The sequence below is a fragment of the Acanthaster planci genome, unplaced genomic scaffold (genome assembly GCF_054643075.1).
Source record: "Acanthaster planci isolate LZ-2023a unplaced genomic scaffold, COTS_SCS Contig144, whole genome shotgun sequence".
NCBI classification, from domain to species: domain Eukaryota; kingdom Metazoa; phylum Echinodermata; class Asteroidea; order Valvatida; family Acanthasteridae; genus Acanthaster; species Acanthaster planci.
Genome location: NW_028257765.1, coordinates 22,044 through 46,895, shown reverse-complemented (window position 1 = coordinate 46,895; position 24,852 = coordinate 22,044). Strand labels below are relative to the sequence as shown.

The 24,852-nt window shown below is 64.7% G+C and overlaps 5 pseudogenes; all 5 read left to right on the top strand.

Moving 5' to 3' along the window:
• The first annotated feature begins 2,071 nt into the window (after positions 1-2,071).
• Positions 2,072-3,430, top strand: LOC147795163 (large subunit ribosomal RNA; annotated as a pseudogene).
• A 2,885-nt stretch (positions 3,431-6,315) lies between these two features.
• On the top strand, positions 6,316-7,675 carry LOC147795162 (large subunit ribosomal RNA; annotated as a pseudogene).
• A 6,300-nt stretch (positions 7,676-13,975) lies between these two features.
• LOC147795161 (large subunit ribosomal RNA) lies at positions 13,976-15,334 on the top strand (annotated as a pseudogene).
• Positions 15,335-18,231: 2,897 nt separating this feature from the next.
• On the top strand, positions 18,232-19,584 carry LOC147795160 (large subunit ribosomal RNA; annotated as a pseudogene).
• A 2,903-nt stretch (positions 19,585-22,487) lies between these two features.
• Positions 22,488-23,842, top strand: LOC147795159 (large subunit ribosomal RNA; annotated as a pseudogene).
• Positions 23,843-24,852: the final 1,010 nt, after the last annotated feature.

Genomic DNA, 24,852 nt, shown 5'->3' with positions numbered 1-24,852 from the left:
CGCTGAGATTTCTTCCCCGGACTTGGTGGTGCACGAAAGGTCGGATCTCCAGTTTCGATCCGACTCGGGCGCAAAAACTGACTCGTCCCCACTTGCCAACGCGTCGGCGAGGCACCCCAGCTCTAGAGAGCGTCACTCGTCGGGGTCTGTTGGGCCCCAAACGTCCGTATTTCAATAAGAGCGTTTTGAACCTTAACCCCCACTCCTGGTTTGCCTTTTTATAGGGGGAGGGTGTCTCCGCGTCGAATTGCCGTCCTGGGGAAAAAAAACCCGCCGCAGCCGCACGCGGACCCTCTAAAGCCGTGCATTTCCGACATGCTTCCCCGGGCGAAAACGGCTCCATGCCGGCGGGTTGCGTGGTGCGGCGCGGTGAATCGCCTTTTTCGGAAAACCTGGTCCGAGAGGTTTCGGATGTCCGGGGTTGCCCGCGGAGAGCGGGCCGGGCGCTTCAGGCATGGCGTCCATCGGCTCGCCGGCCCACCCAAGGCCTCTGAGAGGGCTTTGCCCCGGGACAGGTTGGGGCCCAAAACCGTGCGTATTTCAATGAGAGCGTTTTGGACCTTAACCCCCACTCCCTGTTTGCCTATTTATAGGGGGAGGGTGGTCTGGAGCTCAGCTCCAACTGCCAGAAATCAGTACAGCCATATATTCGTCCATACAATACGGCAATTTCCTGCAGGGTGGAGCCCAAGCCTCCGGAGCGATTCCCCCTGGGGTCTGGACAAGCCCCGCTCGGAGCGGCTCAAGGAAAGTGGCTGCTCGCCGTCCCGCCGGAGGCCCTCCGGGCGCTCCGTTAACGGGTTTCTCTGCGCGGGCCGGCCCGACCCTTCATGCCCAGAAGAGCGTCGGCCGGCCCGCCCGGCCTTGCCAGAGGTGTCGGAAAGGCCGCTCCCGGGCCGCGGCCAGCCTTGCCGGAGAGCCCGGGACGGGAGGTGCGGAAAAGTGGCAGCCCGCCGCCCCGCCGGGAGGCCCCAGCGAAGGACACTGGCTGCAGGCGGCAACAAGGGGAGTGCAAAGAGACCGGTAGGTTGCGGCGGCGGGTTCCCCCCGCTCTCTGGCGAGGATGGTATGGGAGATCTGCGGGCAAGGCAGGCAGGTAGGCGAGGGGCACCGGCCGGGCGGGTCGTTCCCCGGGGGAGGTCGGCGCTGAGTATCCGCCCAAAAACGAGCGCCGGTCGTGACCCCGAGCCGAACAAGAAAGACCACAGGCGGCCTCGAGGGAGCGCGCCGGAAATGAGGGCCAGGCAGGCAGGCAGGGCAGGCCGAGAAAGAAAAAGGGGAGACCTGGACCCGGCCAGCGGGGACCAAATGCCGCCGGCCCCGTGGCAGATCTCCGAGTGGACCTGCCGGAGAGGGAGCGGGCGCCCAGCGCCGAGAGAGAGAAGAGGGAAACCCTCCTTCCTGCAGCCGCCGAGGCGCCGGGCGGGCCTGAGAGGCGAGAGAGAGTGAGAGGCCGAGGCCTATTGCGAACCCATCGACCTCAGGTCGGGCGAGAGGACCCGCCGGGTTGGGGCGCCGCATTTGGGGCCGACGCTCATCAGAGCCCAGAAAAGGCGTTGCTTAATACGGGCAGCAGGCCGGTGGCCATGGAAGTCGACTCGCCCTGAAAATGAATGGCACTGAGAGTGCCGCCCACACCTGGCCGTCGGGGCAGAGAGCGAGTGGGACCAGCCCGGCCGGGTGGTACGCCCCGACAAGTAGGAGGGCCGCCGCGGTGCGCGTCGAAGCGCCGGCCGCCAGGCCGCGTGGAGCCGCCGCGGGCGCAGATCTTGGTTGTAGTAGCAAATATTGGAGTGAGATCCTCGAGGGCCGAGTGGGCGGAGAAGGCTTGCATGCGATCAGCAGTTGTTACATGGGTCAGTCGATCCTAAGCCCCAGGGAGGTTCCGCTCCCAGCGGAGGCGGGCGCCCCCCCTCCTCGCGGGGGCGCCGGGGCCTTTGCCCCCCGGGCGAAACGGAATCGGGTCAATATTCCCAAACCCGCAGGCGGAGCCCTCCGTCCTCCTTGGCGGCCCGATCTGCGAAGCAAGCGAGCCCAAGACGCCGGTCGGGGACCCGGGAAGAGTTTCCTTTTCTTGCTAAGGGGCGGGATCCCTGGAATCGGGTGGTCCGGAGCTAGGGCGCTGGGCGAGCCCGGGCCGGGCTGGGGCCCGCCTCGTGGACAGTCCTCGCTGCGGTCGCTTCGGCCGGCGCCCAGCAGCCGGCTCAGAACTGGTACGGACCAGGGGAATCCGACTGTCTAATGAAAAACAGAGCATCGCGACGTCTGCAGCCGGGGCGCTGACGCGATGTGATTTCTGCCCAGTGCTCTGAATGTCAAAGTGAAGAAATTCAGCGAAGTGCGGGTAAACGGCGGGAGTAACTATGACTCTCTTAAGGTAGCCAAATGCCTCGTCCATCTAATTAGTGACGCGCATGAATGAATTAACGAGATTCCCACTGTCCCTATCTATCTAGCGAAACCACAGCCAAGGGAACGGGCTTGGCAGAATCAGCTTGACTCTAGTCTGACCTTGTGAAGAGACACGGGGGGGGGTGTAGGATAGGTGGGAGGGCCCCAGGCCCGACGCTGAAATGCCACTACTCTCGTGGTTTCTTTACTTAGCCAGTGAGGCGGGGAGCGGGCCCAGTCTTCTGGCGCTACGCGGCCGGCCGCCACCCGCTCCGGCGACAGCTTCAGTCGGGGACTTAAACTGGGCCGTACATCTGTCAAAGGGTAACGCAGGTGTCCTAAGGCGAGCTCAGCGAGGACGGAAACCTCGCGCGGAGCAAAAGGGCAAAAGCTCGTTTGAATCTGATTTTCAGCATGAATACAGACCGTGAAAGCGTGGCCTATCGATCCTTTGAGCTTTGCAGTTTGAACAAGAGGTATCAGAAATGTTACCACAGTGATAACTGGGTAGTTGCAGCCAAGGCGTTCATAGCGATGTTGCTGTTTGATCCTTCGATGTCGCTCTTCCTATCATTGCGAAGCGTTGGATTGTCCACCCAACAATGGGGAACGCCAGCTGCGCTTCGCCCGCCGTGAGACAGGTCGTTTTACCCTACTGATGAGAGGTCGCCGTCACGGCAATCCTGCTCAGTACGAGAGGAACCGCAGATTCGGACCCCTGGTTCAGGCGCTCGGTCGACAGGCCGGTGGTGCGAGACTACCACCCGAGAGATTACGGCTAAACGCCTCTAAGTCGAAATCTCTGCCGGTGTGCGGCCCGCGTCAGCGCCCACCCGCTTTTGCCTGGAGGGGGGCCGGGCCGACTCCGCCCACGGCCCCTGCCCGGGGGCCGGGAACTCCGGTGCAAGCCGAACCGCCGTCTCGAGAGGGACGCCAGATCACTTGCAGACGACTTGGGTATGGATTGGGGTGTCGTGCCCAGTAGAGCAGCCGCTTTGCTGTGATCTGCTAAAACTAAACCTTTCGACCCGAGGGATTTGCCCGCCCCGCAGACGGGCCGATCCTGGCAGGCCGGGTAGGACGACGTCGCTGCTTCGGGAGCGACTTCTGGGAGAGGCGTGGTGGGGTCCAGCAGCGGGGGGAGGAGGTCGAGTGCGGAGGGCCGGCCGGCGCCGCCCGGTGGCCCTCGGGCGGACCGGCCTTGGAGGAGGAGACTGGGGAGTACCAGTGGCTTGCCCGGCGGCACTCGAACTCGGCAGAGGAACTGACGGCGGAGTAAACGAGCGCTTTCCCTGAGGCCGAGGATTGGCTGCTGGGCTGCATGTCTGACACGGCCGCCCCAAACTGACTTGAAATCCACGTTTAATAGTGTACCCCGCAGGAGGGCTCTCGGGGAGTTGCCAAGTCGGTCCCAATGTCATCGTGCGATCAGCTGGTTTGGCACGGATAAACCATGGCTTCCAGCCCGAGTGCGGCATCTGGCAGCGGGCGGCGTCGGTCCCGCGTGGGTGCCGGACGGGGAGCGTTACGTGGTGCCCGCTAAAGATTTCTTCCTCGGGACTTCGTTGACCGCGAAAGGGCTCATCTCCAGTTACGCTTCGACTCGGGCGCAAAAACTGGACTCGGCCCCACCGGCGAGAGCCGGGGATACGCTGCCGGGCCGCGAGGCTTATCCGGCCGCCCAAACCTGATTTGAAATCCGGGGCCGGAGGTGCACCCCACAGGAGGGCTCTAATGGGAGTGGCGCCACGTGCCAGCGGGCGGGTAGGGACCGGGGCCTCGGGCCCGAGGGCGGAGTCTCGCAGCGGGCGGCGCCTGTCCCGCTGTGGGTGTCGGACGGGCGGCGTTGCGTGGGCGCCCGCTGAAGATTTCTTCCCCGGACTTGGTGGTGCGCGAAAGGTCGGATCTCTGGTTTCGACCCGACTCGGGCGCAAAAACCGACTCGTCCCCACTTGCCAACGCGTCGGCGAGGCACCCCGGCTCTCGAGAGCGTCACTCGTCGGGGTCTGTTGGGCCCCAAACGTGCGTATTTCAATGAGAGCGTTTTGAACCTTAACCCCCACTCCCTGCTTTGCCTTTTTATAGGGGGGAGGCTGTCTCCGCGGCGAATTGCCGTCCTGGGGGAAAAAAACCCGCCGAAGCCTTACGCGGACCCTCTAAAGCCGTGCATTTCCGACACGCTTCCCCGGGCGAAAACGGCTCCATGCCGGCGGGTTGCGTGGTGCGGCGCGGTGAATCGCCTTTTTCGGAAAACCTGGTCCGAGAGGTTAGGATGTCCGGGGTTGCCCGCGAGAGCGGGGCCGGGCGCTTCAGGCATAGCGTCCATCGGCTCGCCGGCCCACCCAAGGCCTCTGAGAGGGCTTTGCCCCGGGACAGGTTGGGCCCAAAACGTGCGTATTTCAATGAGAGCGTTTTGGACCTTAACCCCCACTCCCTGGTTTGCCTATTTATAGGGGGAGGGTGGGTCCTGGAGCTCAGCTCCAGCTGCCAGATATCAGTACAGCCATATATTGTCCAGACAATACGGCAATTCCTGCAGGGTGGAGCCCAAGCCTCCGGAGCGATTCCCCCTGGGGTCTGGACAAGCCCCGCTCCGGAGCGGCTCAAGGAAAGTGGCTGCTCGCCGTGCCGCCGGGAGGCCCTCCGGGCGCTCCGTAACGGGTTTCTCTGCGCGGCCGGCCCGACCCTTCATGCCCAAAAGAGCGTCGGCCGGCCCGCCCGGCCTTGCCCAGAGGTGTCGGAAAGGCCGCTCCCGGGCCCGCGGCCGGCCTTGCCGGAGAGCCCCGGGACGGGAGGTGCGGAAAAAGTGGCGGCCCGCCGCCCCGCCGGGAGGCCCCAGCGAGGACACTGGCTGCAGGCGGCAACAAGAGGAGTGCAAAGAGACCGGTAGGGTGGGGCGCGGGTTGCCCCCGCTCTCTGGCGAGGATGGTATGGGAGACTCTGCGGCAAGGCAGGCAGGTAGGCGAGGGGCACCGGCCGGGCGGGTCGTTCCCCGGGGGAGGTCGGCGCTGAGTATCCGCCCCACAAACGAGCGCCGGTCGTGCCCCAAAACCGAACAAGAAAGACACAGGCAGCCTTAAGGGAGCACGCTGGAAAGGAGGCCAGGTAGGCAGGGCAGGCCGAGAAAGAAAAAGGGGAGGCCCGGACCCGGCCAACGGGGACCGAGTGCCGCCGGCCCCGTGGCAGATCTCCGAGTGGACCGCCGGAAAGGGAGCGGGCGCCCAGCGCCGAGAGAGAGAAGAGGAGAAACCCTCCTTTCTGGCAGCCGCCGAGGCGCCGGGCGGGCCCTGAGAGGCGAGAGAGAGTGAGAGGCCGAGGCCTATTGCGAACCCATCGACCTCAGGTCGGGCGAGAGGACCCGCCGGGTTGGGGCGCCGCATTTGGGGCCGACGCTAATCAGAGCCCCCAGAAAAGGCGTTGCTTAATACGGGCAGCAGGCCGGTGGCCATGGAAGTCGACTAGCCCTGAAAATGAATGGCACTGAGAGTGCCGCCCACACCTGGCCGTCGGGGCAGAGAGCGAGTGGGACCGCCGGCCGGGTGATACGCCCCGACGAGTAGGAGGGCCGCCGCGGTGCGCGTCGAAGCGCCGGCCGCCAGGCCGCGTGGAGCCGCCGCGGGCGCAGATCTTGGTGGTAGTAGCAAATATTGGAGTGAGATCCTCGAGGGGCCGAGTGGCGGAGAAGGCTTGCATGCGATCAGCAGTTGCACATGGGTCAGTCGATCTAAGCCCCAGGGAGGTTCCGCTCCCAGCGGAGGCGGGCGCCCCCCTCCTCGCGGGGCCGGGGCCTTTGCCCCCCGGGCGAAACGGAATCGGGTCAATATTCCCAAACCCGCAGGCGGAGCCCTCCGTCCTCCTTGGCGGTCCGATCTGCGAAGCAAGCGAGCCCAAGACGCTGGTCGGGGACCCCGGAAGAGTTTCCTTTTCTTGCTAAGGGGCGGCATCCCTGGAATCGGCTGGTCCGGATGCTAGGGCGCTGGGCGAGCCCGGACCGGCCTGGGGCCCGCCTCGTGGACAGTCCTCGCTGCGGCCGCTTCGGCCGGCGCCCAGCAGCCGGCTCAGAACTGGTACGGACCAGGGGAATCCGACTGTCTAATGAAAAACAGAGCATCGCGACGTCTGCAGCCGGGGCGCTGACGCGATGTGATTTCTGCCCAGTGCTCTGAATGTCAAAGTGAAGAAATTCAGCGAAGTGCGGGTAAACGGCGGGAGTAACTATGACTCTCTTAAGGTAGCCAAATGCCTCGTCATCTAATTAGTGACGCGCATGAATGAATTAACGAGATTCCCACTGTCCCTATCTATCTAGCGAAACCACAGCCAAGGGAACGGGCTTGGCAGAATCAGCTTGACTCTAGTCTGACCTTGTGAAGAGACACGGGAGGGGTGTAGGATAGGTGGGAGGGCCCCAGGCCCGACGCTGAAATGCCACTACTCTCGTGGTTTCTTTACTTAGCCGGTGAGGCGCGGAGCGGGCCCAGTCTTCTGGCGCTACGGGGCCAGCCGCCTCCCGCTCCGGCGACAGCTTTAGTCGGGGACTTAAACTGGGCCGTACATCTGTCAAAGGGTAACGCAGGTGTCCTAAGGCGAGCTCAGCGAGGACGGAAACCTCGCGCGGAGCAAAAGGGCAAAAGCTCGTTTGAATCTGATTTTCAGCATGAATACAGACCGTGAAAGCGTGGCCTATCGATCCTTTTGAGCTTTGCAGTTTGAAGCGAGAGGTATCAGAAATGTTACCACAGTGATAACTGGGTAGTTGCAGCCAAGCGTTCATAGCGATGTTGCTGTTTGATCCTTCGATGTCGGCTCTTCCTATCATTGCGAAGCGTTGGATTGTTCACCCACCAATGGGGAACGTGAGCTGGCTTTGGACCGCCGTGAGACAGGTAGTTTTACCCTACTGATGAGAGGTCGCCGTCACGGCAATCCTGCTCAGTACGAGAGGAACCGCAGACTCGGACCCCTGGTTCAGGCGCTCGGTCGACAGGCCGGTGGTGCGAGACTACCACCTGAGAGATTACGGCTAAACGCCTCTAATCCGAAATCTCTGCCGGTGTGCGGCCCGCGTCAGCGCCCACCCACTCTTGCCTGGAGGGGGGCCGGGCCGACTCCGCCCGCGGCCCCTGCCCGGGGGCCGGGAACTCCGGCGCAAGGCGAACCGCCGTCTCGAGAGGGACGCCAGATCACTTGCAGACGACTTGGGTATGGATTGGGGTGTCGTGCCCAGTAGAGCAGCCGCTTTGCTGTGATCTGCTAAAACTAAACCTTTCGATCCGAGGGATTTGCCCGCCCCGCAGACGGGCCGATCCTGGCGGGCCGGGTCGGACGACGTCGCTGCTGCGGGAGCGGCTTCTGGGAGAGGGTGGTGGGGCCCAGCAGCGGGGGGAGGAGGTCGAGCGCGGAGGGCCGGCCGGCGCCGCCCGGTGGCCCTCGGGCGGACCGGCCTTGGAGGAGGAGACTGGGGAGTACCAGCGGCGGGCCCGGCGGCACTCGAACTCGGCAGAGGAACTGACGGCGGAGTAAACGAGCGCTTTCCCTGAGGCCGAGGATTGGCTGCTGGGCTGCATGTCTGACACGGCCGCCCCAAACTGACTTGAAATCCACGTTTAATAGTGTACCCCGCAGGAGGGCTCTCGGGGAGTTGCCAAGTCGGTCCCAATGCCATCGTGCGATCAGCTGTTCGGCACGGATAAACCCATGGCTCCCAGCCCGAGTGCGCCATCTGGCAGCGGGCGGCGTCAGTCCCGCCGTGGGTGCCGGACGGGGAGCGTTACGTGGGTGCCCGCTAAAGATTTCTTCATCAGACTTCGTTGACCGCGAAAGGGCTCATCTCCAGTTACGCTTCGACTCGGGCGCAAAAACAGACTCGGCCCCACCGGCGAGAGCCGGGGATACGCTGCTGGGCCGCAAGGCTTATCCGGCCGCCCAAAACCTGATTTGAAATCCGGGGCCGGAGGTGCACCCCGCAGGAGGGCTCTAATGGGAGTGGCGCCACGTGCCGGCGGGCGGGTAGGGACCGGGGCCTCGGGCCCGAGGGCGGAGTCTCGCAGCGGAGGCGCCGGTCCCGCTGTGGGTGTCGGACGGGCGGCGTTGCGTTGGCGCCCGCTGAAGATTTCTTCCCCGGACTTGGTGGTGCGCGAAAGGTAGGATCTCCGGTTTCGACCCGACTCGGGCGCAAAAACCGACTCGTCCCCACTTGCCAACGCGTCGGCGAGGCACCCCGGCTCTCGAGAGCGTCACTCGTCGGGGTCTGTTGGGCCCCAAACGTGCGTATTTCAATGAGAGCGTTTTGAACCTTAACCCCCACTCCCTGGTTTGCCTTTTTATAGGGGGGAGGGTGTCTCCGCGGCGAATTGCCGTCCTGGGAGAAAAAAAACCCGCAGAAGCCGCACGCGGACCCTCTAAAGCCGTGCATTTCCGACACGCTTCCCCGGGCGAAAACGGCTCCATGCCGGCGGGTTGCGTGGTGCGGCGCGGTGAATCGCCTTTTTCGGAAAACCTGGTCCGAGAGGTTCGGATGTCCGGGGTTGCCCGCGGAGAGCGGGCCGGGCGCTTCAGGCATGGCGTCCATCGGCTCGCCGGCCCACCCAAGGCCTCTGAGAGGGCTTTGCACCGGGACAGGTTGGGCCCAAAACGTGCGTATTTCAATGAGAGCGTTTTGGACCTTAACCCCCACTCCCTGGTTTGCCTATTTATAGGGGGAGGGTGGTCTGGAGCTCAGCTCCAGCTGCCAGATATCAGTACAGCCATATATTGTCCATACAATACGGCAATTCCTGCAGGGTGGAGCCCAAGCCTCCGGAGCGATTCCCCCTGGGGCTGGACAAGCCCCGCTCCGGAGCGGCTCAGGAAAGTGGCTGCTCGCCGTGCCGCCGGGAGGCCCTCCGGGCGCTCCGTTAACGGGTTTCTCTGCGCGGCCGGCCCGACCCTTCATGCCCAAAAGAGCGTCGGCCGGCCCGCCCGGCCTTGCCCAGAGGTGTCGGAAAGGCCGCTCCCGGGCCGCGGCCGGCCTTGCCGGAGAGCCCCGGGACGGGAGGTGCGGAAAAAGTGGCAGCCCGCCGCCCCGCCGGGAGGCCCCAGCGAGGACACTGGCTGCAGGCGGCAACAAGGGGAGTGCAAAGAGGCCGGTAGGTTGCGGCGCGGGTTTCCCCCCGCCCTCTGGCGAGGATGGTATGGGAGATCTGCGGGCAAGGCAGGCAGGTAGGCGAGGGGCACCGGCCGGGCGGGTCGTTCCCCGGGGGAGGTCGGCGCTGAGTATCCGCCCCACAAACGAGCGCCGGTCGTGCCCCAAAACCGAACAAGAAAGGACACAGGCAGCCTTAAGGGAGCACGCTGGAAGGAGGCCAGGTAGGCAGGGCAGGCCGAGAAAAAGGGGGAGGCCCGGACCCGGCCAACGGGGACCGAGTGCCGCCGGCCCCGTGGCAGATCTCCGAGTGGACCGCCGGAAAGGGAGCGGGCGCCCAGCGCCGAGAGAGAGAAGAGGGGAAACCCTCCTTCCTGGCAGCCGCCGAGGCGCCGGGCGGGCCCTGAGAGGCGAGAGAGAGTGAGAGGCCGAGGCCTATTGCGAACCCATCGACCTCAGGTCGGGCGAGAGGGCCCGCCGGGTCGGGGGCGCCGCATTTGGGGCCGACGTTCATCAGAGCCCAGAAAAGGCGTTGCTTAATACGGGCAGCAGGCCGGTGGCCATGGAAGTCGACTAGCCCTGAAAATGAATGGCACTGAGAGTGCCGCCCACACCTGGCCGTCGGGGCAGAGAGCGAGTGGGACCGCCGGCCGGGTGGTACGCCCCGACGAGTAGGAGGGCCGCCGCGGTGCGCGTCGAAGCGCCGGCCGCCAGGCCGCGTGGAGCCGCCGCGGGCGCAGATCTTGGTGGTAGTAGCAAATATTGGAGTGAGATCCTCGAGGGCCGAGTGGCGGAGAAGGCTTGCATGCGATCAGCAGTTGTACATGGGTCAGTCGATCCTAAGCCCCAGGGAGGTTCCGCTCCCAGCGGAGGCGGGCGCCCCCCTCCTCGCGGGGCCGGGGCCTTTGCCCCCCGGGCGAAACGGAATCGGGTCAATATTCCCAAACCCGCAGGCGGAGCCCTCCGTCCTCCTTGGCGGCCCGATCTGCGAAGCAAGCGAGCCCAAGACGCCGGTCGGGGACCCGGGAAGAGTTTCCTTTTCTTGCTAAGGGGCGGGATCCCTGGAATCGGCTGGTCCGGAGCTAGGGCGCTGGGCGAGCCTATCATTGCGAAGCGTTGGATTGTTCACCCACCAATGGGGAACGTGAGCTGGCTTTGGACCGCCGTGAGACAGGTAGTTTTACCCTACTGATGAGAGGTCGCCGTCACGGCAATCCTGCTCAGTACGAGAGGAACCGCAGAATCGGACCCCTGGTTCAGGCGCTCGGTCGACAGGCCGGTGGTGCGAGACTACCACCCGAGAGATTACGGCTAAACGCCTCTAAGTCGAAATCTCTGCCGGTGTGCGGCCCGCGTCAGCGCCCACCCGCTTTTGCCTGGAGGGGGGCCGGGCCAACTCCTCCCCCGGACTCTGCCCGGGGGCCGGGAACTCCGGCGCAAGCCGAACCGCCGTCTCGAGAGGGACGCCAGACCACTTGCAGACGACTTGGGTATGGATTGGGGTGTCGTGCCCAGTAGAGCAGCCGCTTTGCTGTGATCTGCTAAAACTAAACCTTTCGATCCGAGGGATTTGCCCGCGCCGCAGACGGGCCGATCCTCGCGGGCCGGGTAGGACGACGTCGCTGCTTCGGGAGCGGCTTCTGGGAGAGGGGTGGTGGGGTCCAGCAGCGGGGGGAGGAGGTCGAGCGCCGAGGGCCGGCCGGCGCCGCCCGGTGGCCCTCGGGCCGACCGGCCTTGGAGGAGGAGACCGGGGAGGACCAGCGGCGGGCTCGGCGGCACTCGGACTCGGCAGAGGAACTGACGGCGGACTGAACGAGCGCTTCCCCTGTGGCCGAGGATTGGCTGCTGGGCTGCATGTCTGACACGGCCGCCCCAAACTGACTTGAAATCCACGTTTAATAGTGTACCCCGCAGGAGGGCTCTAGGGGAGTTGCCAAGTCGGTCCCAATGCCATCGTGCGATCAGCTGCTCGGCACGGATAAACCATGGCTTCCAGCCCGAGTGCGGCATCTGGCAGCGGGCGGCGTCGGTCCCGCCGTGGGTGCCGGAAGGGGAGCGTTACGAGGGTGCCCCCTGAAGATTTCTTCCTCGGACTTCGTTGACCGCGAAAGGGCTCATCTCCAGTTACGCTTCGACTCGGGCGCAAAAACTGACTCGGCCCCACCGGCGAGAGCCGGGGATACGCTGCCGGGACGCGAAGCTTATCCGGCCGCCCAAAACCTGATTTGAAATCCGGGGCCGGAGGTGCACCCCGCAGGAGGGCTCTAATGGGAGTGGCGCCACGTGCCAGCGGGCGGATAGGGACCGGGGCCTCGGGCCCGAGGGCGGAGTCTCGCAGCGGGCGGCGCTGGATCCGCTGTGGGTGTCGGACGGGCGGCGTTGTGTGGGCGCCCGCTGAAGATTTCTTCCCCGGACTTGGTGGTGCACGAAAGGTCGGATCTCCAGTTTCGATCCGACTCGGGCGCAAAAACTGACTCGTCCCCACTTGCCAACGCGTCGGCGAGGCACCCCAGCTCTAGAGAGCGTCACTCGTCGGGGTCTGTTGGGCCCCAAACATCCGTATTTCAATAAGAGCGTTTTGAACCTTAACCCCCACTCCCTGGTTTGCCTTTTTATAGGGGGGAGGGTGTCTCCGCGGCGAATTGCCGTCCTGGGAGAAAAAAACCCGCCGAAGCCGCACGCGGACCCTCTAAAGCCGTGCATTTCCGACACGCTTCCCCGGGCGAAAACGGCTCCATGCCGGCGGGTTGCGTGGTGCGGCGCGGTGAATCGCCTTTTTCGGAAAACCTGGTCCGAGAGGTTCGGATGTCCGGGGTTGCCCGCGGAGAGCGGGCCGGGCGCTTCAGGCATAGCGTCCATCGGCTCGCCGGCCCACCCAAGGCCTCTGAGAGGGCTTTGCCCCGGGACAGGTTGGGCCCAAAACGTGCGTATTTCAATGAGAGCGTTTTGGACCTTAACCCCCACTCCCTGGTTTGCCTATTTATAGGGGGAGGGTGGTCTGAAGCTCAGCTCCAGCTGCCAGAAATCAGTACAGCCATATATTGTCCATACAATACGGCAATTCCTGCAGGGTGGAGCCCAAGCCTCCGGAGCGATTCCCCCTGGGGTCTGGACAAGCCCCGCTCCGGAGCGGCTCAAGGAAAGGGGCTGCTCGGCGTCCCGCCCGGGAGGCCCTCCGGGCGCTCCGTTAACGGCGTTTCTCTGCGCGGCCGGCCCGACCCTTCATGCCCAGAAGAGTGTCGGCCGGCCCGCCCGGCCTTGCCCAGAGGTGTCGGAAAGGCCGCTCCCGGGCCGCGGCCGGCCCTGCCGGAGAGCCCGGGACGGGAGGTGCGGAAAAAGTGGCAGCCCGCCGCCCCGCCGGGAGGCCCCAGCGAGGACACTGGCTGCAGGCGGCAACAAGGGGAGTGCAAAGAGACCGGTAGGTTGCGGCGCGGGGTCCCCCCGCTCTCTGGCGAGGATGGTATGGGAGATCTGCGGGCAAGGCAGGCAGGTAGGCGAGGGGCACCGGCCGGGCGGGTCGTTCCCCGGGGGAGGTCGGCGCTGAGTATCCGCCCCACAAACGAGCGCCGGTCGTGCCCCCAAACCGAACAAGAAAGACACATGCAGCCTTGAGGGAGCACGCCGGAAAGGAGGCCAGGTAGGCAGGGCAGGCCGAGAAAGAAAAAGGGGAGGCCCGGACCCGGCCAACGGGGACCGAGTGCCGCCGGCCCCGTGGCAGATCTCCGAGTGGACCGCCGGAAAGGGAGCGGGCGCCCAGCGCCGAGAGAAGAGAGGGCCGCGGAGGGAAGCCCTCCTTCCTGGCAGCCGCCGAGGCGCCGGGCGGGCCCTGAGAGGCGAGAGAGAGTGAGAGGCCGAGGCATATTGCGAACCCATCGACCTCAGGTCGGGCGAGAGGACCCGCCGGGTTGGGGCGCCGCATTTGGGGCCGACGTTCATCAGAGCCCAGAAAAGGCGTTGCTTAATACGGGCAGCAGGCCGGTGGCCATGGAAGTCGACTAGCCCTGAAAATGAATGGCACTGAGAGTGCCGCCCACACCTGGCCGTCGGGGCAGAGAGCGAGTGGGACCGCCGGCCGGGTGATACGCCCCGACGAGTAGGAGGGCCGCCGCGGTGCGCGTCGAAGCGCCGGCCGCCAGGCCGCGTGGAGCCGCCGCGGGCGCAGATCTTGGTGGTAGTAGCAAATATTGGAGTGAGATCCTCGAGGGCCGAGTGGCGGAGAAGGCTTGCATGCGATCAGCAGTTGCACATGGGTCAGTCGATCCTAAGCCCCAGGGAGGTTCCGCTCCCAGCGGAGGCGGGCGCCCCCCTCCTCGCGGGGCCGGGGCCTTTGCCCCCCGGGCGAAACGGAATCGGGTCAATATTCCCAAACCCGCAGGCGGAGCCCTCCGTCCTCCTTGGCGGTCCGATCTGCGAAGCAAGCGAGCCCAAGACGCTGGTCGGGGACCCGGGAAGAGTTTCCTTTTCTTGCTAAGGGGCGGGATCCCTGGAATCGGCTGGTCCGGAGCTAGGGCGCTGGGCGAGCCCGGACCGGCCTGGGGCCCGCCTCGTGGACAGTCCTCGCTGCGGCCGCTTCGGCCGGCGCCCAGCAGCCGGCTCAGAACTGGTACGGACCAGGGGAATCCGACTGTCTAATGAAAAACAGAGCATCGCGACGTCTGCAGCCGGGGCGCTGACGCGATGTGAATTCTGCCCAGTGCTCTGAATGTCAAAGTGAAGAAATTCAGCGAAGTGCGGGTAAACGGCGGGAGTAACTATGACTCTCTTAAGGTAGCCAAATGCCTCGTCATCTAATTAGTGACGCGCATGAATGAATTAACGAGATTCCCACTGTCCCTATCTATCTAGCGAAACCACAGCCAAGGGAACGGGCTTGGCAGAATCAGCTTGACTCTAGTCTGACCTTGTGAAGAGACACGGGGGGGGTGTAGGATAGGTGGGAGGGCCCCAGGCCCGACGCTGAAATGCCACTACTCTCGTGGTTTCTTTACTTAGCCGGTGAGGCGGGGAGCGGGCCCAGTCTTCTGGCGCTACGGGGCCGGCCGCCTCCCGCTCCGGCGACAGCTTTAGTCGGGGACTTAAACTGGGCCGTACATCTGTCAAAGGGTAACGCAGGTGTCCTAAGGCGAGCTCAGCGAGGACGGAAACCTCGCGCGGAGCAAAAGGGCAAAAGCTCGTTTGAATCTGATTTTCAGCATGAATACAGACCGTGAAAGCGTGGCCTATCGATCCTTTTGAGCTTTGCAGTTTGAAGCGAGAGGTATCAGAAATGTTACCACAGTGATAACTGGGTAGTTGCAGCCAAGCGTTCATAGCGATGTTGCTGTTTGATCTTTCGATGTCGGCTCTTCCTATCATTGCGAAGCGTTGGATTGTTCACCCACCAATGGGGAACGTGAGCTGGCTTTGGACCGCCGTGAGACAGGTAGTTTTACCCTACTGATGAGAGGTCGCCGTCACGGCAATCCTGCTCAGTAGGAGAGGAACCGCAGATTCGGACCCCTGGTTCAGGCGCTCGGTCGAGAGGCCGGTGGTGCGAGACTACCACCTGAGAGATTACGGCTAAACGCCTCTAAGTCGAAATCTCTGCCGGTGTGCGGCCCGCGTCAGCGCCCACCCGCTCTTGCCTGGAGGGGGGCCGGGCCGACTCCGCCCGCGGCCCCTGCCCGGGGGCCGGGAACTCCGGCGCAAGGCGAACCGCCGTCTCGAGAGGGACGCCAGATCACTTGCAGACGACTTGGGTATGGATTGGGGTGTCGTGCCCAGTAGAGCAGCCGCTTTGCTGTGATCTGCTAAAACTAAACCTTTCGATCCGAGGGATTTGCCCGCCCGCAGACGGGCCGATCCTGGCGGCCGGGTCGGACGACGTCGCTGCTGCGGGAGCGGCTTCTGGGAGAGGGGTGGTGGGGTCCAGCAGCGGGGGGAGGAGGTCGAGCGCGGAGGGCCGGCCGGCGCCGCCCGGTGGCCCTCGGGCGACCGGCCTTGGAGGAGGAGACTGGGGAGTACCAGCGGCGGGCCCGGCGGCACTCGAACTCGGCAGAGGAACTGACGGCGGAGTAAACGAGCGCTTTCCCTGAGGCCGAGGATTGGCTGCTGGGCTGCATGTCTGACACGGCCGCCCCAAACTGACTTGAAATCCACGTTTAATAGTGTACCCCGCAGGAGGGCTCTCGGGGAATTGCCAAGTCGGTCCCAATGCATCGTGCGATCAGCTGTTCGGCACGGATAAACCATGGCTTCCAGCCCCGAGTGCGGCATCTGGCAGCGGGCGGCGTCAGTCCCGCCGTGGGTGCCGGACGGGGAGCGTTACGTGGGTGCCCGCTAAAGATTTCTTCCTCGGACCTCGTTGACCGCGAAAGGGCTCATCTCCAGTTACGCTTCGACTCGGGCGCAAAAACTGACTCGGCCCCCCGGCGAGAGCCGGGGATACGCTGCCCGGCGCGAGGCTTATCCGGCCGCCCAAAACCTGATTTGAAATCCGGGGCCGGAGGTGCACCCCGCAGGAGGGCTCTAATGGGAGTGGCGCCACGTGCCAGCGGGCGGGTAGGGACCGGGCCTCGGGCCCGAGGGCGGAGTCTCGCAGCGGACGGGCGCCGGTCCCGCTGTGGGTGTCGACGGGCGGCGTTGCGTGGGCGCCCGCTGAAGATTTCTTCCCCGGACTTGGTGGTGCGCGAAAGGTAGGATCTCCGGTTTCGACCCGACTCGGGCGCAAAAACCGACTCGTCCCCACTTGCCAACGCGTCGGCGAGGCACCCCGGCTCTCGAGGGCGCCACTCGGCGGGGGCTGGTGGGCCCCAAACGTGCGTATTTCAATGAGAGCGTTTTGAACCGTAACCCCACTCCCTGGTTTGCCTTTTTATAGGGGGGAGGGTGTCTCCGCGGCGAATTGCCGTCCTGGGAGAAAAAAAACCCGCAGAAGCCGCACGCGGACCCTCTAAAGCCGTGCATTTCCGACACGCTTCCCCGGGCGAAAACGGCTCCATGCCGGCGGGTTGCGTGGTGCGGCGCGGTGAATCGCCTTTTTCGGAAAACCTGGTCCGAGAGGTTCGGATGTCCGGGGTTGCCCGCGGAGAGCGGGCCGGGCGCTTCAGGCATAGCGTCCATCGGCTCGCCGGCCCACCCAAGGCCTCTGAGAGGGCTTTGCCCCGGGACAGGTTGGGCCCAAAACGTGCGTATTTCAATGAGAGCGTTTTTGGACCTTAACCCCCACTCCCTGGTTTGCCTATTTATAGGGGAGGGTGGTCTGGAGCTCAGCTCCAGCTGCCAGATATCAGTACAGCCATATATTTGTCCATACAATACGGCAATTCCTGCAGGGTGGAGCCCAAGCCTCGGAGCGATTCCCCTGGGGTCTGGACAAGCCCCGCTCCGGAGCGGCTCAAGGAAAGTGGCTGCTCGCCGTCCCGCCGGGAGGCCCTCCGGGCGCTCCGTTAACGGCGTTTCTCTGCGCGGCCGGCCCGACCCTTCATGCCCAGAACAGCGTCGGCCGGCCCGCCCGGCCCTGCCCCGAGGTGTGGGAAAGGCCGCTCCCCGGGCGCGGCCGGCCCCGCCGGAGAGCCCCGGGACGGGAGGTGCGGAAAAAGTGGCGGCCCGCCGCCCCGCCGGGCCGGGACGCCCCCGCCAGGACACTGGCTGCAGGCGGCAACAAGGGGAGTGCAAAGAGACCGGAAGGTTGCGGCGAGGGTTCCCCCGCTCTCTGGCGAGGATGATATGGGAGATCTGCGGGCAAGGCAGGCAGGTAGGCGAGGGGCACCGGCCGGGCGGGTCGTTCCCCGGGGAAGGTCGGCGCTGAGTATCCGCCCCAAAACGAGCGCCGGTCGTGCCCCCGAGCCGAACAAGAAAGACAGAGGCGGCCTCGAGGGAGCGCGCCGGAAATGAGGCCAGGCAGGCAGGCAGGGCAGGCCGAGAAAGAAAAAGGGGAGACCCGGACCCGGCCCAGCGGGGACCAAATGCCGCCGGCCCCGTGGCAGATCTCCGAGTGGACTGCCGGAGAGGGAGCGGGCGCCCAGCGCCGAGAGAGAGAAGAGAGGGCCGCGGAGGGGAAGCCCCCATTCCTGGCAGCCGCCGAGGCGCCGGGCGGGCCTGAGAGGCGAGAGAGAGTGAGAGGCCGAGGCCTATTGCGAACCATCGACCTCAGGTCGGGCGAGAGGACCCGCCGGGTTGGGGCGCCCGCATTTGGGGCCGACGCTAATCAGAGCCCAGAAAAGGCGTTGCTTGATACGGGCAGGCAGGCCGGTGGCCATGGAAGTCGACTAGCCCTGAAAATGAATGGCACTGAGAGTGCCGCCCACACCTGGCCGTCGGGGGCAGAGAGCGAGTGGGACCGCCGGCCGGGTAATACGCCCCGACGAGTAGGAGGCCCGCCGCGGTGCGCGTCGAAGCGCCGGCCGCCAGGCCGCGTGGAGCCGCCGCGGGCGCAGATCTTGGTGGGTAGTAGCAAATATTGGAGTGAGATCCTCGAGGGCCGAGTGGCGGAGAAGGCTTGCATGCGATCAGCAGTTGTACATGGGTCAGTCGATCCTAAGCCCCAGGGAGGTTCCGCTCCCAGCGGAGGCGGGCGCCCCCCTCCTCGCGGGGCCGGGGCCTTTGCCCCCCGGGCGAAACGGAATCGGGTCAATATTCCCAAACCCGCAGGCGGAGCCCTCCGTCCTCCTTGGTGGTCCGATCTGCGAAGCAAGCGAGCCCAAGACGCCGGTCGGGGACCCGGGAAGAGTTTCCTTTTCTTGCTAAGGGGCGGATCCCTGAATCGGCTGGTCCGGAGCTACGGCGCTGGCGAGCCCGGACCGGCCTGGGGCCCGCCTCGTGGACAGTCCTCGCTGCGGCCGCTTCGGCCGGCGCCCAACAGCCGGCTCGAGAACTGGTACGGACCAGGGAATCCGACTGTCTAATGAAAAACAGAGCATCGCGACGTCTGCAGCCGGGGCGCTGACGCGAGGTGATTTCTGCCCAGTGCTCTGAATGTCAAAGTGAAGAAATCAGCGAAGTGCGGTAAACGGCGGGAGTAACTATGACTCTCTTAAGGTAGCCAAATGCCTCGTCATCTAATTAGTGACGCGCATGAATGGATTAACGAGATTCCCACTGTCCCTATCTATCTAGCGAAACCACAGCCAAGGAACGGGCTTGGCAGAATCAGCTTGACTCTAGTCTGACCTTGTGAAGAGACACGGGGGGTGTAGGATAGGTGGGAGGGCCCCAGGCCCGACGCTGAAAAACCACTACTCTCGTCGTTTCTTTACTTAGCCGATGAGGCGGGGAGCGGGCCCAGTCTTCTGGCGCTACGCGGCCGGCCGCCACCCGCTCTAGGCGACAGCTTCAGTCTGGGGGTTTGACTGGGGCGGTACATCTGTCAAAGGGTAACGCAGGTGTCCTAAGGCGAGCTCAGCGAGGACGGAAACCTCGCGCCGGAGCAAAAGGGCAAAAGCTCGTTTGAATCTGATTTTCAGCATGAATACAGACCGTGAAAGCGTGGCCTATCGATCCTTTTGAGCTTTGCAGTTCGAAGCGAGAGGTATCAGAAATGTTACCACACTGATAACTGGGTAGTTGCAGCCAAGCGGTCATAGCGATGTTGCTGTTTGATCCTTCGATGTCGGCCTTCCTATCATTGCGAAGCGTTGGATTGTTCACCCACCAATGGGGAACGTGAGCTGGCTTGGACCGCCGTGAGACAGTAGTTTTACCCTACTGATTGAGAGGTCGCCGTCACGGCAATCCTGCTCAGTACGAGAGGAACCGCAGATTCGGACCCCTGGTTCAGGTGCTCGCGTCGACAGGCCGGTGGTGGCGAGACTACCACCCGAGAGATTACGGCTAAACGCCTCTAAGTCGAAATTCTCTGCCGGTGTGCGGCCCGCGTCAGCGCCCACCCGCTCTTGCCTGGAGGGGGGCCGGGCCGACTCCGCCGGCGGCCCCTGCCCGGGGGCCGGGAACTCCGGCGCAAGGCGAACCGCCGTCTTGAGAGGGACGCCAGATCACTTGCAGACGACTTGGGTATGGATTGGGGTGTCGTGCCCAGTAGAGCAGCCGCTTTGCTGTGATCTGCTAAAACCAAACCTTCGATCCGAGGATTTGCCCGCGCCGCAGACGGCCGATCCTGGCGGGCCGGGTAGGACGACGTCGCTGCTTCGGGAGCGGCTTCTGGGAGAGGGGTGGTGGGGTCCAGCAGCGGGGGGAGGAGGTCGAGCGCCGAGGGCCGGACGGCGCCGCCCGGTGGCCCTCGGGCGGACCGGCCTTGGAGGAGGAGACCGGGGAGGACCAGCGGCGGGCTCGGCGGCACTCGGACTCTTCAGAGGAACTGACGGCGGACTGAACGAGCGCTTCCCCTGTGGCCGAGGATTGGCTGCTGGGCTGCATGTCTGACACGGCCGCCCCAAACTGACTTGAAATCCACGTTTAATAGTGTACCCCGCAGGAGGGCTCTAGGGGAGTTGCCAAGTCGGTCCCAATGCCATCGTGCGATCAGCTGCTCGGCACGGATAAACCATGGCTTCCAGCCCGAGTGCGGCATCTGCAGCGGGCGGCGTCGGTCCCGCCGTGGGTGCCGGACGGGGAGCGTTACGAGGGTGCCCCCTGAAGATTTCTTCCTCGACTTCGTTGACCGCGAAAGGGCTCATCTCCAGTTACGCTTCGACTCGGGCGCAAAAACTGACTCGGCCCCACTGGCGAGAACCGGGGATACGCTGCCGGGCCGCGAGGCTTATCCGGCCGCCCAAAACCTGATTTGAAATCCGGGGGCCGGAGGTGCACCCCGCAGGAGGGCTCTAATGGGAGTGGCGCCACGTGCAAGCGGGCGGATAGGGACCGGGGCCCTCGGGCCTGAAGGGCGGAGTTTCGCAGCGGGCGGCGCTGGATCCGCTGTGGGTGTCGGACGGGCGGCGTTGTGTGGGCGCCCGCTGAAGATTTCTTCCCCGGATTTGGTGGTGCACGAAAGGTCGGATCTCCAGTTTCGATCCGACTCGGGCGCAAAACGACTCGTCCCCCACTTGCAAACGCGTCGGCGAGGCACCCCAGCTCTAGAGAGCGTCACTCGTCGGGGTCTGTTGGGCCCCAAACGTCCGTATTTCAATGAGAGCGTTTTGAACCTTAACCCCCACTCCCTGGTTTGCCTTTTTATAGGGGGGAGGGTGTCTCCGCGGCGAATTGCCGTCCTGGGAGAAAAAAACCCCAGAAGCCGCACGCAGACCCTCTAAAGCCGTGCATTTCCGACACGCTTCCCCGGGCGAAAGCGGTTCCATGCCGGCGGGTTGCGTGGTGCGGCGCAGTGAATCGCCTTTTTCGGAAAACCTGGTCCGAGAGGTTCGGATGTCCGGGGTTGCCCGCGGAGAGCGGGCCGGGCGCCTCAGGCATCGCGTCCATCGGCTTGCCGGCCCACCCGAGACCTCTGAGAGGGCTATGCCCCGGGACAGGTTGGGCCCAAAACGTGCGTATTTCAATGAGAGCGTTTTGGACCTTAACCCCCACTCCCTGGTTTGCCTATTTATAGGGGGAGGGTGGTCTGGAGCTCAGCTCCAGCTGCCAGAATTCAGTACAGCCATATATTGTCCATACAATACGGCAATTCCTGCAGGGTGGAGCCCAAACCTCCGGAGCGATTCCCCCTGGGGTCTGGACAAGCCCCGCTCCGGAGCGGCTCAAGGAAAGTGGCTGCTCGCCGTCCCGCCGGGAGGCCCTCCGGGCGCTCCGTTAACGGCGTTTCTCTGCGTGGCCGGCCCGACCCTTCATGCCCAGAAGAGCGTCGGCCGGCCCGCCCGGCCTTGCCCAGAGGTGTCGGAAAGGCCGCTCCCGGGCCGCGGCCGGCCCTGCCGGAGAGCCCCGGGACGGGAGGTGCGGAAAAAGTGGCGGCCCGCCGACAAGCCGGGCGGGGACGCCCCCGCCAGGATACTGGCTGCAGGCGGCAACAAGGGGAGTGCAAAGAGACCGGAAGGTTGCGGCGCGGGTTCCCCCGCTCTCTGGCGAGGATGATATGGGAGATCTGCGGGCAAGGCAGGCAGGTAGGCGAGGGGCACCGGCCGGGCGGGTCGTTCCCCGGGGAAGGTCGGCGCTGAGTATCCGCCCCAAAACGAGCGCCGGTCGTGCCCCCGAGCCGAACAAGAAAGACAGAGGCGGCCTCGAGGGAGCGCGCCGGAAATGAGGCCAGGCAGGCAGGCAGGGCAGGCCGAGAAAGAAAAAGGGGAGACCCGGACCCGGTCAGCGGGGACCGAGTGCCGCCGGCCCCGTGGCAGATCTCCGAGTGGACTGCCGGAGAGGGAGCGGGCGCCCAGCGCCGAGAGAGAGAAGAGAGGGCCGCGGAGGGAAGCCCCCATTCCTGGCAGCCGCCGAGGCGCCGGGCGGGAACTGAGAGGCGAGAGAGAGAGTGAGAGGCCGAGGCCTATTGCGAACCCATCGACCTCAGGTCGGGCGAGAGGACCCGCCGGGTTGGGGCGCCGCATTTGGGGCCGACGCTCATCAGAGCCCAGAAAAGGCGTTGCTTAATACGGGCAGCAGGCCGGTTGCCATGGAAGTCGACTAGCCCTGAAAATGAATGGCACTGAGAGTGCCGCCCACACCTGGCCGTCGGGGCAGAGATCGAGTGGGACCGCCGGCCGGGTGGTACGCCCCGACGAGTAGGAGGGCCGCCACGGTGCGCGTCGAAGCGCCGGCCGCCAGGCCGCGTGGAGCCGCCGCGGGCGCAGATCTTGTTGGTAGTAGCAAATATTGGAGTGAGATCCTCGAGGGCCGAGTGGCGGAGAAGGCTTGCATGCGATCAGCAGTTGTACATGGGTCAGTTGATCCTAAGCCCCAGGGAGGTTCCGCTCCCAGCGGAGGCGGGCGCCCCCCTCCTCGCGGGGCCAGGGCCTTTGCCCCCCAGGCGAAACGGAATCGGGTCAATATTCCCAAACCCGCAGGCGGAGCCCTCCGTCCTCCTTGGCGGTCCGATCTGCGAAGCAAGCGAGCCCCAGACGCCGGTCGGGGACCCGGGAAGAGTTTCCTTTTCTTGCTAATGGGCGGGATCCCTGGAATCGGCTGGTCCGGAGCTACGGCGCTGGGCGAGCCCGGACCGGCCTGGGGCCCGCCTCGTGGACAGTCCTCGCTGCGGCCGCTTCGGCCGGCGCCCAACAGCCGGCTCAGAACTGGTACGGACCAGGGGAATCCGACTGTCTAATGAAAAACAGAGCATCGCGACGTCTGCAGCCGGGGCGCTGACGCGAGGTGATTTCTGCCCAGTGCTCTGAATGTCAAAGTGAAGAAATTCAGCGAAGTGCGGGTAAACGGCGGGAGTAACTATGACTCTCTTAAGGTAGCCAAATGCCTCGTCATCTAATTAGTGACGCGCATGAATGGATTAACGAGATTCCCACTGTCCCTATCTATCTAGCGAAACCACAGCCAAGGGAACGGGCTTGGCAGAATCAGCTTGACTCTAGTCTGACCTTGTGAAGAGACACGGGGGGTGTAGGATAGGTGGGAGGGCCCCAGGCCCGACGCTGAAAAACCACTACTCTCGTCGTTTCTTTACTTAGCCGATGAGGCGGGGAGCGGGCCCAGTCTTCTGGCGCTACGCGGCCGGCCGCCACCCGCTCTGGCGACAGCTTCAGTCTGGGGGTTTGACTGGGGCGGTACATCTGTCAAAGGGTAACGCAGGTGTCCTAAGGCGAGCTCAGCGAGGACGGAAACCTCGCGCGGAGCAAAAGGGCAAAAGCTCGTTTGAATCTGATTTTCAGCATGAATACAGACCGTGAAAGCGTGGCCTATCGATCCTTTTGAGCTTTGCAGTTTGAAGCGAGAGGTATCAGAAATGTTACCACAGTGATAACTGGGTAGTTGCAGCCAAGCGTTCATAGCGATGTTGCTGTTTGATCCTTCGATGTCGGCTCTTCCTATCATTGCGAAGCGTTGGATTGTTCACCCACCAATGGGGAACGTGAGCTGGCTTTGGACCGCCGTGAGACAGGTAGTTTTACCCTACTGATGAGAGGTCGCCGTCACGGCAATCCTGCTCAGTACGAGAGGAACCGCAGATTCGGACCCCTGGTTCAGGTGCTCGGTCGACAGGCCGGTGGTGCGAGACTACCACCCGAGAGATTACGGCTAAACGCCTCTAAGTCGAAATCTCTGCCGGTGTGCGGCCCGCGTCAGCGCCCACCCGCTCTTGCCTGGAGGGGGGCCGGGCCGACTCCGCCGGCGGCCCCTGCCCGGGGGCCGGGAACTCCGGCGCAAGGCGAACCGCCGTCTTGAGAGGGACGCCAGATCACTTGCAGACGACTTGGGTATGGATTGGGGTGTCGTGCCCAGTAGAGCAGCCGCTTTGCTGTGATCTGCTAAAACCAAACCTTTCGATCCGAGGGATTTGCCCGCGCCGCAGACGGGCCGATCCTGGCGGGCCGGGTAGGACGACGTCGCTGCTTCGGGAGCGGCTTCTGGGAGAGGCGTGGTGGGGTCCAGCAGCGGGGGGAGGAGGTCGAGCGCGGAGGGCCGGCCGGCGCCGCCCGGTGGCCCTCGGGCGGACCGGCCTTGGAGGAGGAGACCGGGGAGGACCAGCGGCGGGCTCGGCGGCACTCGGACTCTGCAGAGGAACTGACGGCGGACTGAACGAGCGCTTCCCCTGTGGCCGAGGATTGGCTGCTGGGCTGCATGTCTGACACGGCCGCCCCAAACTGACTTGAAATCCACGTTTAATAGTGTACCCCGCAGGAGGGCTCTAGGGGAGTTGCCAAGTCGGTCCCAATGCCATCGTGCGATCAGCTGCTCGGCACGGATAAACCATGGCTTCCAGCCCGAGTGCGGCATCTGGCAGCGGGCGGCGTCGGTCCCGCCGTGGGTGCCGGACGGGGAGCGTTACGAGGGTGCCCCCTGAAGATTTCTTCCTCGGACTTCGTTGACCGCGAAAGGGCTCATCTCCAGTTACGCTTCGACTCGGGCGCAAAAACTGACTCGGCCCCACTGGCGAGAACCGGGGATACGCTGCCGGGCCGCGAGGCTTATCCGGCCGCCCAAAACCTGATTTGAAATCCGGGGCCGGAGGTGCACCCCGCAGGAGGGCTCTAATGGGAGTGGCGCCACGTGCAAGCGGGCGGATAGGGACCGGGGCCTCGGGCCTGAGGGCGGAGTTTCGCAGCGGGCGGCGCTGGATCCGCTGTGGGTGTCGGACGGGCGGCGTTGTGTGGGCGCCCGCTGAAGATTTCTTCCCCGGATTTGGTGGTGCACGAAAGGTCGGATCTCCAGTTTCGATCCGACTCGGGCGCAAAAACCGACTCGTCCCCACTTGCCAACGCGTCGGCGAGGCACCCCAGCTCTAGAGAGCGTCACTCGTCGGGGTCTGTTGGGCCCCAAACGTCCGTATTTCAATGAGAGCGTTTTGA